Source organism: Lynx rufus, unplaced genomic scaffold (assembly GCF_022079265.1).
Source record: "Lynx rufus isolate CCGP_SWC_20201006 ecotype Redwood Valley unplaced genomic scaffold, mLynRuf1.p SCAF_4, whole genome shotgun sequence".
Classification (NCBI taxonomy): Eukaryota; Metazoa; Chordata; class Mammalia; order Carnivora; family Felidae; genus Lynx; species Lynx rufus.
The window spans coordinates 103,347,052-103,360,919 of record NW_025814856.1 but is presented as its reverse complement, the minus strand read 5'-3'; positions in this window follow the sequence as shown (position 1 = coordinate 103,360,919).

Genomic DNA, 13,868 nt, shown 5'->3' with positions numbered 1-13,868 from the left:
GAAACACAAAAGACCCCAAATAGCCAAAGCAATGTTGAAAAAGAAAACCAAAGCTGGAGAAAATTCTTGACTGATGGGTTGAGACTACTTTTTCGGGGGAGGTTGAACCGCATTTAGATTAGGTATTAAACCACTATTTAGGGATTTGTCTTAAGTGATGCCATTTGGGGTCAATGGGTTTATTTTTAATAATCTAGATGGGTAAATACAGGATTCAAGAGCTCAATGGGAGAAAAACAAGAGGGATGCAAACTTTAGTATTGCATGTTTAAGAAATTTGTATACAATTATTATGTTAGGGGCGACTGGATAGCTGTCTGTTGAGCATTTGACTCCAGCTCAGGTAATGATCTCACGGTTCATGGGTTCGAGTCCCACATTGGGCTCACTGCTGTCAGTGCAGAGCCTGCTTTGGATCCTCTGTCCCCGCCCCCTCTCTGCCCTTCCCCCTATTGCTCTCTCCCTCTCAAAAATAAATAAAACAAGGGGCGCCTGGGTGGCGCAGTCGGTTAAGCGTCCGACTTCAGCCAGGTCACGATCTCGCGGTCCGGGAGTTCGAGCCCCGCGTCAGGCTCTGGGCTGATGGCTCGGAGCCTGGAGCCTGTTTCCGATTCTGTGTCTCCCTCTCTCTCTCTCTGCCCCTCCCCCGTTCATGCTCTGTCTCTCTCTGTCCCAAAAATAAATAAACGTTGAAAAAAAATTAAAAAAAAAAATAAATAAAACATTAAAAAACATTAAAAAATTATTACTGTAATGTTAGCAGCAGTATAATTGTAAGTACACAAATGCATGTACTTGCCTTCAGATAGCCAGCTTGAGAAAATTGCCTAAAATATTTCTGTCCTAATTTTTATAATTCTACCCCTACGGCGATCAAGTTTTCATAGACGAAGGACTTAATGGTGACTTGCATCAAATTATCAAGGGATTTTTTTCTTTATGCTATCTCTAAAATAATCAAAATAATCAATGTTTCCATAGATCAAATCCCATAACATATAGAACATTAGAAGACCAAGAACTTCATTTAATTCAAGGTCATTCTGCTCATTCATACAAGCTGAGAACAATTCTCTCTTTTTTTTGACATTTAAGAATATAGAAGTATAAAGACAAGCTTCAAAAATTTTAAATTATTTATATATTATTAATAGTGTTAATAATTAACTTTAACAAAAAGGATGTCAGCCTATCCCATTGTCTTTTTAGCAATGTTATATTAATAACCACATAGTACTTAGTGAATAATTTTAATGAGAATTTAAAAATATTAGCTTTTAAATGAAATACAGATTTCTAGCCAGGCTTCTGGATGACTCAATTTATAACAATGTTACTTTTTACTAAATTAATAAAAAATTCAATGAAATTGCCATCCATATTTAAATAAGAAAGGTGTTCTTTAAACAACTTGACAAACTTAAATATGTCATATGAAAAACTCACAAATAGTGGCAATTTTAGGAAAGAAGAACCAGTTAAATTATTATGTTTTACCATATATCAAAATGTATTTCATGAGTGCAAAACAAAATACTTCAGGAAGCTAAACACTGAGAGCTACTTTTCTCCAACAGACCTGCACGGCAAGATATGCTAAGAGAAGTTTTAGGCTGAAGTAAAATTGTATGAGTTAAAAAGCCTCAGAAGAAAGGAAAAGAGAACACAAGAAAGGAAAGATCAGAGGAATGTTTCATAGCAATAAATATGTATTTATATCTATTAATATTATTTTAATGTTAAGTATTTAAAATTCTTGGAAAGAAAAAAAAATAATGATGTTATAACAATGTGTGATAACTGCCCCATCAGTCTGGGTCTATGGGTGACTGTAATGAACACTATAGACATGTAGCATAAGTGAGAAATGGGCTATTTTCTTTAAGACAGTGAGGTAAACATATTACAAAATGTGTTTGAGAAAATACCATATCTACTTATATTAGATTAATATGCTAAAGGAAAATTGCAAAATGTTCAGAAATGCAACCAACTGTCTATAAGAAATTGAAATTCAAAGCAAAACACATTAGTACAACAAATCATTGGGGGCAAATGTTGACTATAATATATGGTTTGGATATAATTGTTCATCTGACTAGGAAAAAAGTCTTAGAGCATACACCATACAAACATCCCAAATAAAGTAAAAGTTTAAATATAAAAATCAAAACACTGAAGTATTTAGAATAAAATACAATATAGTTTATGCTATAAATTTCTTAGCAAGACACAAAAGGCACATCTTATCAAGTAAAAGTTCATTTGGTTTCAGTAAAATTTTAAATTTTTAGTTTAAAAATAGTGCTGGGCTCTCAACAATAGCCAAATTGTGGAAAGAGCCTAAATGTCCATCAACTGATGAATGGATAAAGAAATTGCGGTTTATATACTCAAGGGAATACTACGTGGCAATAAGAATGAAATATGGCCCTTTGTAGCAACGTGGATGGAACTGGAGAGTGTTATGCTAAGTGAAATAAGCCATACAGAGAAAGCCAGATACCATATGGTTTCACTCTTATGTGGATCTTGAGAAACTTAACAGAAACCCATGGGGGAGGGGAAAGGAAAAAAAAAAAAGAGGTTAGAGTGGGAGAGAGTCAAGGCATAAGAGACTCTTAAAAACTGAGAACAAACTGAGGGTTGATGGGGGGTGGGAGGGAGGGGAGGGTGGGTGATGGGTATTGAGGAGGGCACCTTTTAGGATGAGCACTGGGTGTTGTATGGAAACCAATCTGACAATAAATTTCATATATTGGAAAAATAAATAAATAAATAAATAAATAAATAAATAAATAAATAAAAATAAAAATAGTGCTGGGGCACCTGGGTGGCTCAGTCGGTTAAGCGTCCGACTTTGTCTCAGGTCATTATCTTGTGGTTCGTGGGTTCGAGCCCTGCACTGGGCTCTGTGCTGACAGCTCAGAGCCTGGAGCCTGCTTCAGATTCTGTGTCTCCCTCACTCTCTGCCCCTCCCCCATTACACTCTGTCTCTCTCTTTCTCAAAATAATAAATAAGCATTAAAAATTTTTTTAATAGTGCTATAAACCAAAAATGCATGCCACAGATCAGAAGACTATATTTGCAATGTGTATAACTACAGAGTAATATCCATAATATATTAAGGATTATTACTAATCAATAAAGGAAAAACAATAAAATAGAACAATGGGCAAAGTTAAAAAAAATCACAGAACTTAAATGGAAAGTACACACTTAAAACATGTACAAACTTCACTAGTTATCAGGGAAATGTAAATTAAACAATCATGAGATACCATTTACTAGCTGTCAGGCAAAAGTTAAAAGTCTGAGAGTAACAAGTTCTGGTACACTGTAGAGCAACAGTAAATCTCAGACATTGTTCAAGGAAGCATTACTCTTTAAGTGCAAGGACTTGAAGGAGTAATTTGCCAGGGCACCTGGGTGGCTCAGTTGGCTAAGCATCCGACTTCAGCTCAGGTCATGATCCCCCAGTCCATGGGTTTGAGCCTCATGTCAGGCTCTGTGCTGAGAGCTCAGAGCCTGGAACCTACTTCGGATTCTGTGTTTCCCTCTCTCTCTGCCCCTCCCCCACTCACACTCTGTCTCTCTCCAAAATAATAAATATTAAAAAGAAAAAAATTAAAGAACCATTTGTCAATACCTCATTAAGATGAATGTGTGTATTGCTTATACCCCAGGAATCCTACTGCTCAGTAAATATCCTACTTTTGTTCCTAAAGAAACCTTTGCTCATATGCACAGTCATAACAGAAATATGTTCACTGTAACATCATATATAATAAGAAAACATAAAAACTCTGACGTTTTCATGGACAAGAAAATGGGGAAATTATTCTCAGTATAGTCATATAATTGTATAATTTATATAAATTATAAATATATATAGATATAAAGTGGAAGTATCAGCATAAAAATTAATATGTTTTGTTCATAAAAAAGAAATTTCCTAATAGCCAACATATGGAAATAACCTAAGAGTCTACTGGTAGATGAATGGATATAGAAGAAGTGTCTTATGTGCAATGGAATATTACTTAGCCATAGAAAAGAACAAAATTATGCCACTGGTGACAATACAACACAGATGGACCTAGAGGGCATTATGCTAGGTGATATAAGTCAGACAAAAAAAATAGCACATGATTCCACTGACATGTGGAATGTAAGAAACAAAACAAATGAACAAACAAACAACAGAAATAGACTCAAACACAGAAACCAAACTGGTGGCTGCCAAAGGGGATTGGAGTGGGGGGATAGGCAAAATAGGTAAAGGGGATTTAAGAGGCACAAACTTCCAGTTATGAAAATACATAAGGCATGGAGAGGAAAAATACAGCATAGGGAATATAATCAGTAATACTGTATTAACTTTGTGTGGTGATAGATGGTAACTAACATGTTTACCATGGTGAGCATTCTATAATGTATATAATGTTGTACATCTAAAACTCATATAATATTGTATACCAACTATATTTCAGTTATAAACAAGGAATTTGACCAAGATAAAGTTTCATACCATATTTACAAAATTTAAACTCATGCAAACAATGCTATCACCTGCTTACAGATACGTTTCTATATTTTAAACATATATGCATGCATGGAAATGATAATCACCAAAATAAGGATAGATGTTATATCTAGGAAGGATAAAGTGGAAATGGGAGAAAATAATTGCGATATTTTAAGTAATTAAAATGGAAAATATGTTGAGTTATAAAGATTTGAAAACCTGAGTTGTGTGTACACAGGAATTATCATGTGCACATAATTCTTCTATGTATTTGAATTTTTTCATTAAAAAATTCATATAAATAAAGGATGAAATTGTCCTCCAATCCACCAATGCCAGATTGAGTAATGTGGACTGATTCCCTTGAATATCTTTGAAGGCATTTGAGAGCTAAAAACAAGGAAAGGAAAGGAGGTATACATTGCTGGCCTAAATCCAGAGGACAGCAGAGCTCAGGCAAGAGAAGTGAAGAGGTCTGCTTTTTTCCCTGGAGATATTTATAGGGTGAATATGGATATGGTAGATATGGATAGGGTGGCTGAAAGGTTGAACTTTCTAATATTTTAAAAATTTTTGTATAGAATTAATTTCAAACTAACATAAAGGGTTCAAGAATAAAAATATTCAGTACATACTCCTAAACACTTTATACCAATTCAGTTGTTAATAATTTATGCTATTTTCATACATACCTAATTTTTATTTTTTGAAACATTTGCATATAGGTCAATATATTATGGTTCTTTATCCCTAAATACTTTAGCCTACAAGTATGACCATTCTTTTAGATAATGGCAGTATGGTTAACAATTTCAGTAGATTTAACATCAACACAATATTTTGACCAATTTTATCAAATGACAAAATAAAACCATTTATAACATTGTCCCCTCCAATACAATATCTCATCTAAAGTCAACTTTTCAATTATTTGCCAGGTCTCTATAGCCTCCTTTAATATGGAACATTTTTACAGCCTTTCTTTAACTATTATGATATTAATAACTTCAAGTAGTGCAGTAACACCCTTTAAATAGAACTATCCTTGTTTTTTTCTGGTATTTCCTCATTAAATTCTCAGTCAAAATACAATATAAGCATCTTAATGTCCTCTGCAGTGTATGACATCTGGAAATTATGATGTCCCATTCATGCGCCCTTCATTGGTAACACCAATTTTCTCCCTCTGAGTATTGTCTGACTGTTCCACTGTATAATGATTATATTCCCTTGCAACCAATAAGAAACCTGACATTTTTAAAGCCCAACAAATATATCGTTACTTATCAAATTTTTCTCCTAAACTTAATATCTATAGATGATCCTTGCCTAATTCAATCCTCATATGATACTTGAAAATTACTTATTTCCAACTCCAGTACTCTGAATTTAGCACACATACATGGCATTCTACTGTAAGCAATAGTCCAATTTTATGCCTTGTTAATTTTATGCATTAATGGTTATTTACATGTATTTATTGTTGATACAGATTCATGAATCCCTACATCTGCAATGGTTTATAATTCATTTTGTATTTCATTACTTTTGTGTTCAAATTGCCTAATATTTGACCAGTGGGAGCCTCTTTGAGATGGCTTCTTTATATATTTTATAATTCACCATCATTTATTTTTAGCAATTCCTTACTTTTCCTGCATAACAAAATATTCCAAGCTCATTCTGTATCTTGTTCCAGCCTTTGAATCAGCCAGATTTGGGGGGATTATTGGTTTCAGCAGTACTTTCAACTGTCTTATGGGAGTATAACAGAGACTGGAAACCAGAGCTTAGTAAGAGAAGTGGCTCTGCTTAAATGCTCACTTTGGAAGAGAGCCCTTAAAAAATGTATGGTAAGAATAAGGTCAACTTAAAGCAAATAGTCAACTGCAGTGCAACTTCAAATCATCTCATTCTCTCAAATTGGATTAACATGATATCAGCCTGCTAATGCCTAATTCCCTTCCAGAATCACACACAGAACTTAGAGAAAGGTAATATCTTCCTAATTATCAAATTACTTCCAAAAATACATCTAGAATACAATTAAGAAATAACTAGGCACATAAAGAGAGGAAAACATGGTGATAATAAAGAGACACAACAGATGGTAGAAAGGGATACACAGAAGTTCAAATTCTTGGGATTAGCTAACTTTTAAAAGGTTGTGCTTAAAATATTTGAAGAGGAGAGGCACCTGAGTGGCTTAGTCAGTTAAGCGTCTGACTTTGGCTCAGGTCATGATCCCACAATTCAGAGTTCAAGCCCATGTCAGGTTCTATGCTGACAGCCTGGAGCCTGCTTAGGATTTTGTGTCCCTCTCTCTCTGCCCCGCCCTCTGCTTGTGTGCTCTCTCTCTCTCGCAAAACTAAATAAACATTTTTTTTTAATTTGAAGAGGAAAAAGTTACTATTGAGAATTTCAGCAAAAAACAGAATACAATATGTAATAAACAAAGGTATAAAGCTGAATATGAATAAGTATAATTAACACAATTTATGGCTTATCTTAATTTTAACAGAAGTGAGACAGGGATGCTTGATATCACCATTTCTATTAAACGTTATTATATGACCTAGCATATGTGGTAAAGCAAGAAAAATATTGAAAAGTTAAAAAAAAAGACTGGGAAGAAATATAATACATTAGTTTTAAATAATATTGTTATCTACAGGAAAATATCAAAAGTAGATATATATAAGGTATTAAAATTAATAATTTTAGTAGGGTTTTTGAATATGAGCTCAATGAACACAAATAAATGCATTCTCGTATACTAGAAACAAGAAGATAGGAATTTAAAAACTGAAATTCATTTATTACATTAGAAACATCACTGTCCATAAATAAATCTAACAAAGAGTGTACATGACTTCTATGTAGAAAACTTATAAAGTATTATTAAAAAAATTTTTAAGGCTTGTATAAATGGAGGAATATGACATGTTTATGGTTCAGAAAACTTAATATTGTACGCATGTAAATTCTCTACAAACTGATGCTTAATAATATCTCATTAAACTTTTAGCTTGGCAAGGTGATTATAATGTTTATATGTAAATATGAGAATCAAGAATAGACTAGCACTCTTGAAAAATAAAAGTGTAAAGACTTCTTTTTACCAGATATTAAGACTTCTGAGTCACTTATTAGGATAGTATAATGTTAGCACAAATATACACAAATGTACTAATGGAATAGCATGGAATACCTAGAGACAGATATATGGGCACATAATTTGTGATAATAATGGTAGTGTACATGAAAAAGAAAAGAGAGCTACTTTATTAAATGGGGGTGGCTCAATTAAATATGCTTGTGGAGAAATACAGAACTTGATTCTTACATATAACCAGATACAATCATTTCCAGGTAGATTATAGATCATAATGAGAAAGGTAGAGCAATATACTTTCTAAAAAAAATAACAAAAGATAATATTTTCACATTTTTCATGTTAAGGAGAGATTCCTTAAATAAGATACAGGAAATAATAACCACAAAGGCAAAACCTTGATAAATTTCACAACATTTAAATAAAGAAATAATGTTCATGAAAAGACATAATTTTGAGAGAGTTAAAGGCAAGTCACATACTCAGAGGAGATATTTATAATATATTTAATTAAAATTCATTGACATTTAGAAAATTCCTTCAAATTTTTATGAAAAAGGGAGTCAATCCAAAAAAAAAAATAAGAATGAGTTTTGAACACACACTTTAAAAGAGAGGGTTGTCTAGTGACCTACAAGTTCATGAAAAGTAGTTTGACCTTATTAATAATCAAGGAAATAAAAATTAGAACCACAATGATACAGATTCTATGTCCAACAGGATAGATAAAATATATATATATATTGACTGACCATCACAAAGATGTGGAGATACTAGAACTCTTGCACACTGCTAGTAGCAGTAGCCCTTTAGAAACCACTTTAAAAGGATTTTGGCACCAATCACATAAAGTCAATGAATATCTTATGATTTATTAGTTGTACTCCTAGCTAAATTTATGCACATTTGTGGCAAATGACATGTTTCTGTGTTAAGAATGCCATTGTAGCACTGAAGGCCATTGTAGAATTATATATAGTTTCCCAAAGCTCAAGCAACCCAATGTCCATTAATAATGAACTATGGCATATTTATACAATGGAATATTATACAACTAAATGAATGAATAGCACATATCTACATAAATTAATCTGATGAAATCTAAAAACACAATGCTGCATGAATAAAACTAGAAAAAAAAAGAACACAAACGGCATGCTTTTCTTTACATAAAACTTAAACAAGTAGTGCTGCATATATGTAAAACTGTCACAAGTATATGTAAAACTGTAAAAACAGTAATATACGACAAGGAAACAATTACCATACAACAAAGATAGTGATTATTTTGAAAGGGAGAAACTATCTAGTTATTAAGAAAAGGTAGTATTCTATTTCTCAACCAACTGAAAGTTATATTGATATACGTGTTGTTATATATCTTTGTTTATTTGTACTTTCCTATTTTTCTTCCATATTTTAATTTAAGAAAATTAAAATTAAAAGACGGCATGGAGAAAATATCTGTTCAAAACCTTTCTGCTTTATTCTATACACCCAGTGGGAAATGACTTACTTGAAAATGACTAAATGACTTAAAATCTCTCTAAATCTCTTCAAGCACAACCATCTTTGTTTTTCAACAACACTTGCCTACCCTTCCATGGAAAGCACATCCAATATAAACTCTAGCCAGGACAAATGACTAGAGAAAACCAGGCTATATCTGTTTCCACCATTATTACAGAATTGCAGACTGGAGGGTGGCTAGAAATGTAACTGGAAAAGTAAACAAGGGTTAGATTACAAAAGGGTGTTTTTTTAATTTATTTTTTTATTTTTTAAATTTTTTTCCAAGAATATAAGGACAAACTCTATGTTCACCTTGCCCACATGCCAACCCTGGAATATAGCAACTATTGCTGAAGAAAAGAATGAATAAATGTTTTTGAACTTTAAAAAATTATGGATTTTATCAACTTACCTCAGTGAGGGTCTTACAGAGGCTAAAATAAAGGAATACAGATAAATGCACCAGCATGATTCATGATATATAGTATATCCAAAGCACATTATTTTCTTTTAAGTCTTTGAGCAACTTATTTCTATTTAGGCCATAACTCTAGCTTTAGTAAAATGTGAAGAAATTGTCTTAATGTGCTATGGTTGCCTTATAAAATACCACAGATTGAGTGACTTAAATAAAGAAATTTATTTTCTTACAGTTTTGGAGGCTGGAGTACACGATCAAGGAACTGGTAGGGTTGGTTTCTCTCTTTGGCTTACAGATGACTGAATTCTGTGTTCTCATATGGTCTTTTCTCTGTGGGCACATACCCCTGGCGTCTTTCTTTTCCTATAAGAACCAGTCACATTGGATTAGCACACTGCCATTATGACCTCATTTAACCTTAATTCCCTCTTTAAAATACCTTATCTCCACATATAGTCACATAGTGGTTAAGGTTTCAGTATATGAATTTGGGGGGGACATGATTCAGTCAATCATGGGGACTAAATTAACTTGAAACTTTCCTCCAGCTATAATTTCAAAAGAATCTTTAAAATAGATAACCATAGAGCCACACAGCCTTGAAAAGATAGTGTGGAAAGAAATATATCTGTGGTCATGTGTGTGTATGTGTGTTTGTGTGTGTATGTATATGTGTGTGTGTGTGTGTGTGTGTGTGTGTGTGTGTGTGTTATAAAACACTCTCCAAATCAAACTTCAGTTTATAGATTCACATGTTATTTAGTATCTCTAATCTCTGGCTTTTGTTAGTACCAGAGAATTTTTAATAAAGGACTGCATGCATTGAGTTCTATGATAGGCTGAAGACAGTTTTTTGGTTGTTTTGTTTTGTTTTTATGTGGACCATGCATATAATCCTTAGGGAAGGAGGAAGAGAAAAAAATGTGAAGGATATGAAGACTAAGAGAAAAATGGATTGGTCTGCAGATACTTCCTAGCAAGGGAACAGTCTTCAAAACATATAAACACAGCTTAACCATGTACAGAGACATGGCAAATCACTCTCTTTTTCTTCCTGTCCCAAGCCACTAAACCAGATATGAGGTTCTGCCTCTTAAGAGCTCTGTGATATAAAACCATTTTAATAAGTTCTGCTGAGGGGCGCCTGGGTGGCGCAGTCGGTTAAGCGTCCGATTTCAGCCAGGTCACGATCTCACGGTCCGTGAGTTCGAGCCCCGCGTCAGGCTCTGGGCTGATGGCTCAGAGCCTGGAGCCTGTTTCTGATTCTGTGTCTCCCTCTCTCTCTGCCCCTCCCCCGTTCATGCTCTGTCTCTCTCTGTCCCAAAAATAAATAAAGGTTGAAAAAAAAAATTTTAATAAGTTCTGCTGAAATCCTATTTCTTCTACAAAATGGAAATAAGTGCATTTAACCTGAAGAAAAGTTGGGAAGATTGAATGCAACAATGTATATCAAAGACCTGGAATATTATAGCACGTGCAGTTCTTAATGATCTTACCCTGAAGTTTTAGTAAAAGTCTTGTATAATTTTCATAAGCTAATTGGGTTTTCATTGGAAACCAATTCTAGTGTCATTGTGACATGTTTGCAATGTTACTCTGCCCTATAAACAGTGATTAATAGTCATAGATAACTTCATACCTGATGCTATTTCTTTCTCATCAACTATGGGAGAGCATCTTTTCATCCAGTGAGAAAGCATCACAGGGGTAAGATACATAAAATTTTCATCGTTACTATGTTCGATGCTACTTTGCTTTTAAATAAATGCATTATTTTAGTTATTTTTAAGTCATCCTTTTATTTTCATACTCAAAGGATAGGGATAAAGATAGATTTTTATGTTTTTAATCTATTTCATGAAGTTACATACGTTAACCACTTGCCCTTCCTCATTAAGGAAACCAACTAAACCATAAATTCATTAAAATATGCCAGCTATGCCGTGAAGTCTCTCAATAATGCCGAAAGGAAAACATAAATAACTGTTTGGATCAAAATAGAGACTGAGGTCTGAAGGAGAGGTTAAAACTTATTTATGAAGAGAGAATCCATGACTACTGGAAGTAATTTTCCTTTTTGGGGCTTGGTAGCTCAATTCAACCTAATTTGGAAGGTACAGTAGTCCCCTTTGCCAAGATCCCCAATGGATGCCTTGAAACCATAGGTAGTATTACTACACCCTATGTAAACTATGTTTTTTCCTATACATACATACCTCTGATAAAGTTTAATTTATAAATTAGGCACAGTAAGAGATTAACAACAATAAGTATTAACAGAACAATTTTAACCATATACTGTAATAAAAGTAATGTGAGTGTGGTCTCTCTTCTCAAAAATCTTATTGCACTGTACTCACCCTTTTTGTGATAATGTGAAAGATAAAATGCCTGCATGATGAGGTGAAATGAGGTGAATGAAGTAGGCATTGTGTTGTAGCATTAGCTACCATCGATTTTCTGAGGATACATTAGAAAGGAGGATCATTTGCTTCTGGACCACAGTAGTCTCTAATTGAAGCCATGGAAAGTACAACCTTGGATAGGGGTTTGAAGGGGAATAGTTTTGTGAAAGATACTCTTTAATGGGACACAAGCCATTGCTGAACAGAGTGATGCCTTTATGACATATCAAGAATTATTTTACAATGTGTGTAGTGGATATGTCTCATTCTAGTCCGCATGTAATGATACGTTTGTTGCTATCCTGCTGTGATGATTAAGTTTTAAAAAGGTGTTTAAATGAAAGCCTAACTAACCAGAAGTTTAGCTCATATCCCTGTTATTGAGGAAGGAATAACTTTGTCACGCTGTTGCATTCAGTACAGATTTTATTTTTAATTCCACAGTGACTTTAGTTAAACCTTAAGTACTCTCACCTTCATTAAAAATAGAAAAAAAAAGCTAGTATTGATCTTTGCATTTATGTTTAAGAGTGAGCTAGGGAGATAATTTATATAGTACAGTCCTTAAGAGCTCCATTCAGTAGTGAGAGTCTGGGTTCCAAGCCTGTTTCTCCCACTTGCTGGCCACACGCCCTTGTGAAAGATGCTTATTCAATCTCTGCCTCAGGGACATTCTCAATAAAATGAGGCTAATAAAAGTACTAATCTCAAAGAGTTCTCATAAGTGTTAAGTTAATTGATTTATAAAGCACATAGGCTAGACAGTGGCCCCTGGTATACTTTAATAAGCTTTTTCTCTCAATTATAAACATTGAGTAATCAATACAGGCATGTTCCTAAAGAAATCAAAACATGTTTTATTAATAAAATGTAGTTTGCTTTTTAAAAATACCACTTATTATTTTCAATGCTTGATATGGTATTTGCATTAATAAATGCCTTTCATATTTTTGCAATGTTTATTATTCTAGACTCCAGAAGAGCTGTGTTTCGGAATTTGCCAAAGACAATCTACAACTGGGTATGAAATGACTGAACAACAGCAATCTTATTTGCTTGATTATTTAAATCACTAGAACCAGTTTAATTCAGCCACAATAAATAGCGTAAGTTGTTAATATAGTAGAAATGATTAGTTAACTATAACAGTTTTCTTTATGATTTACACATATTATAAGTAAAATCTGTCTTAATTGACTCAATTATGTATATATAGAATTAATAAACAATAACCATGTATAGTCAGAATTCAAATAAAGTTACAAGCTTTGTGTCAAGCTTCTAGTATTCTTGTCTTGTTTTGTTTTCACCTCTTGTTCCTGAGAATAATAAAGGTTTTCATATTGTCAAGACTCAAATTCTTAAATTAAACCATATGCCCCCCTTTTTTTCTTATCTATAATGTTGTAAATTGCAGCAAATTTATAAGTGAATTGAATGCAGTTGTATCATAGGGGTTCCACTTTGTGGAAATGACTTTTACCACTTAAATCTCACAAGTGCTCTTTGGAAACCCACACTTTCAATCTCATAAGCTGTTTTTTTTTTTTTCTTTTCTCCCCCCAGGTTTTAGAGCTCTTTTGTTTGGAAAACAAACTTTATAATAAAAAAGAAAAGCCTATAGTTGCCTTAGATTCTGTTTATAGTTTCTTTTCTTATACATTTGGATTTCTCAAATCAGGGGAAAATAAGAAGGGAAACAATAATAACTTTATTTACTGAGAAACTTGAGTCAAAAATATTAAAAGGAGACAAAATTTACCTAATATAGGTCATAGTGGATGGCCTAGTCAGTTCACTTGAAGGCATTTACCCATTATAAATGAAGAATATGCTCACAAAAATACTTGCACATGAATGTTCATAGCAGCTTTGTTTATAAGAGC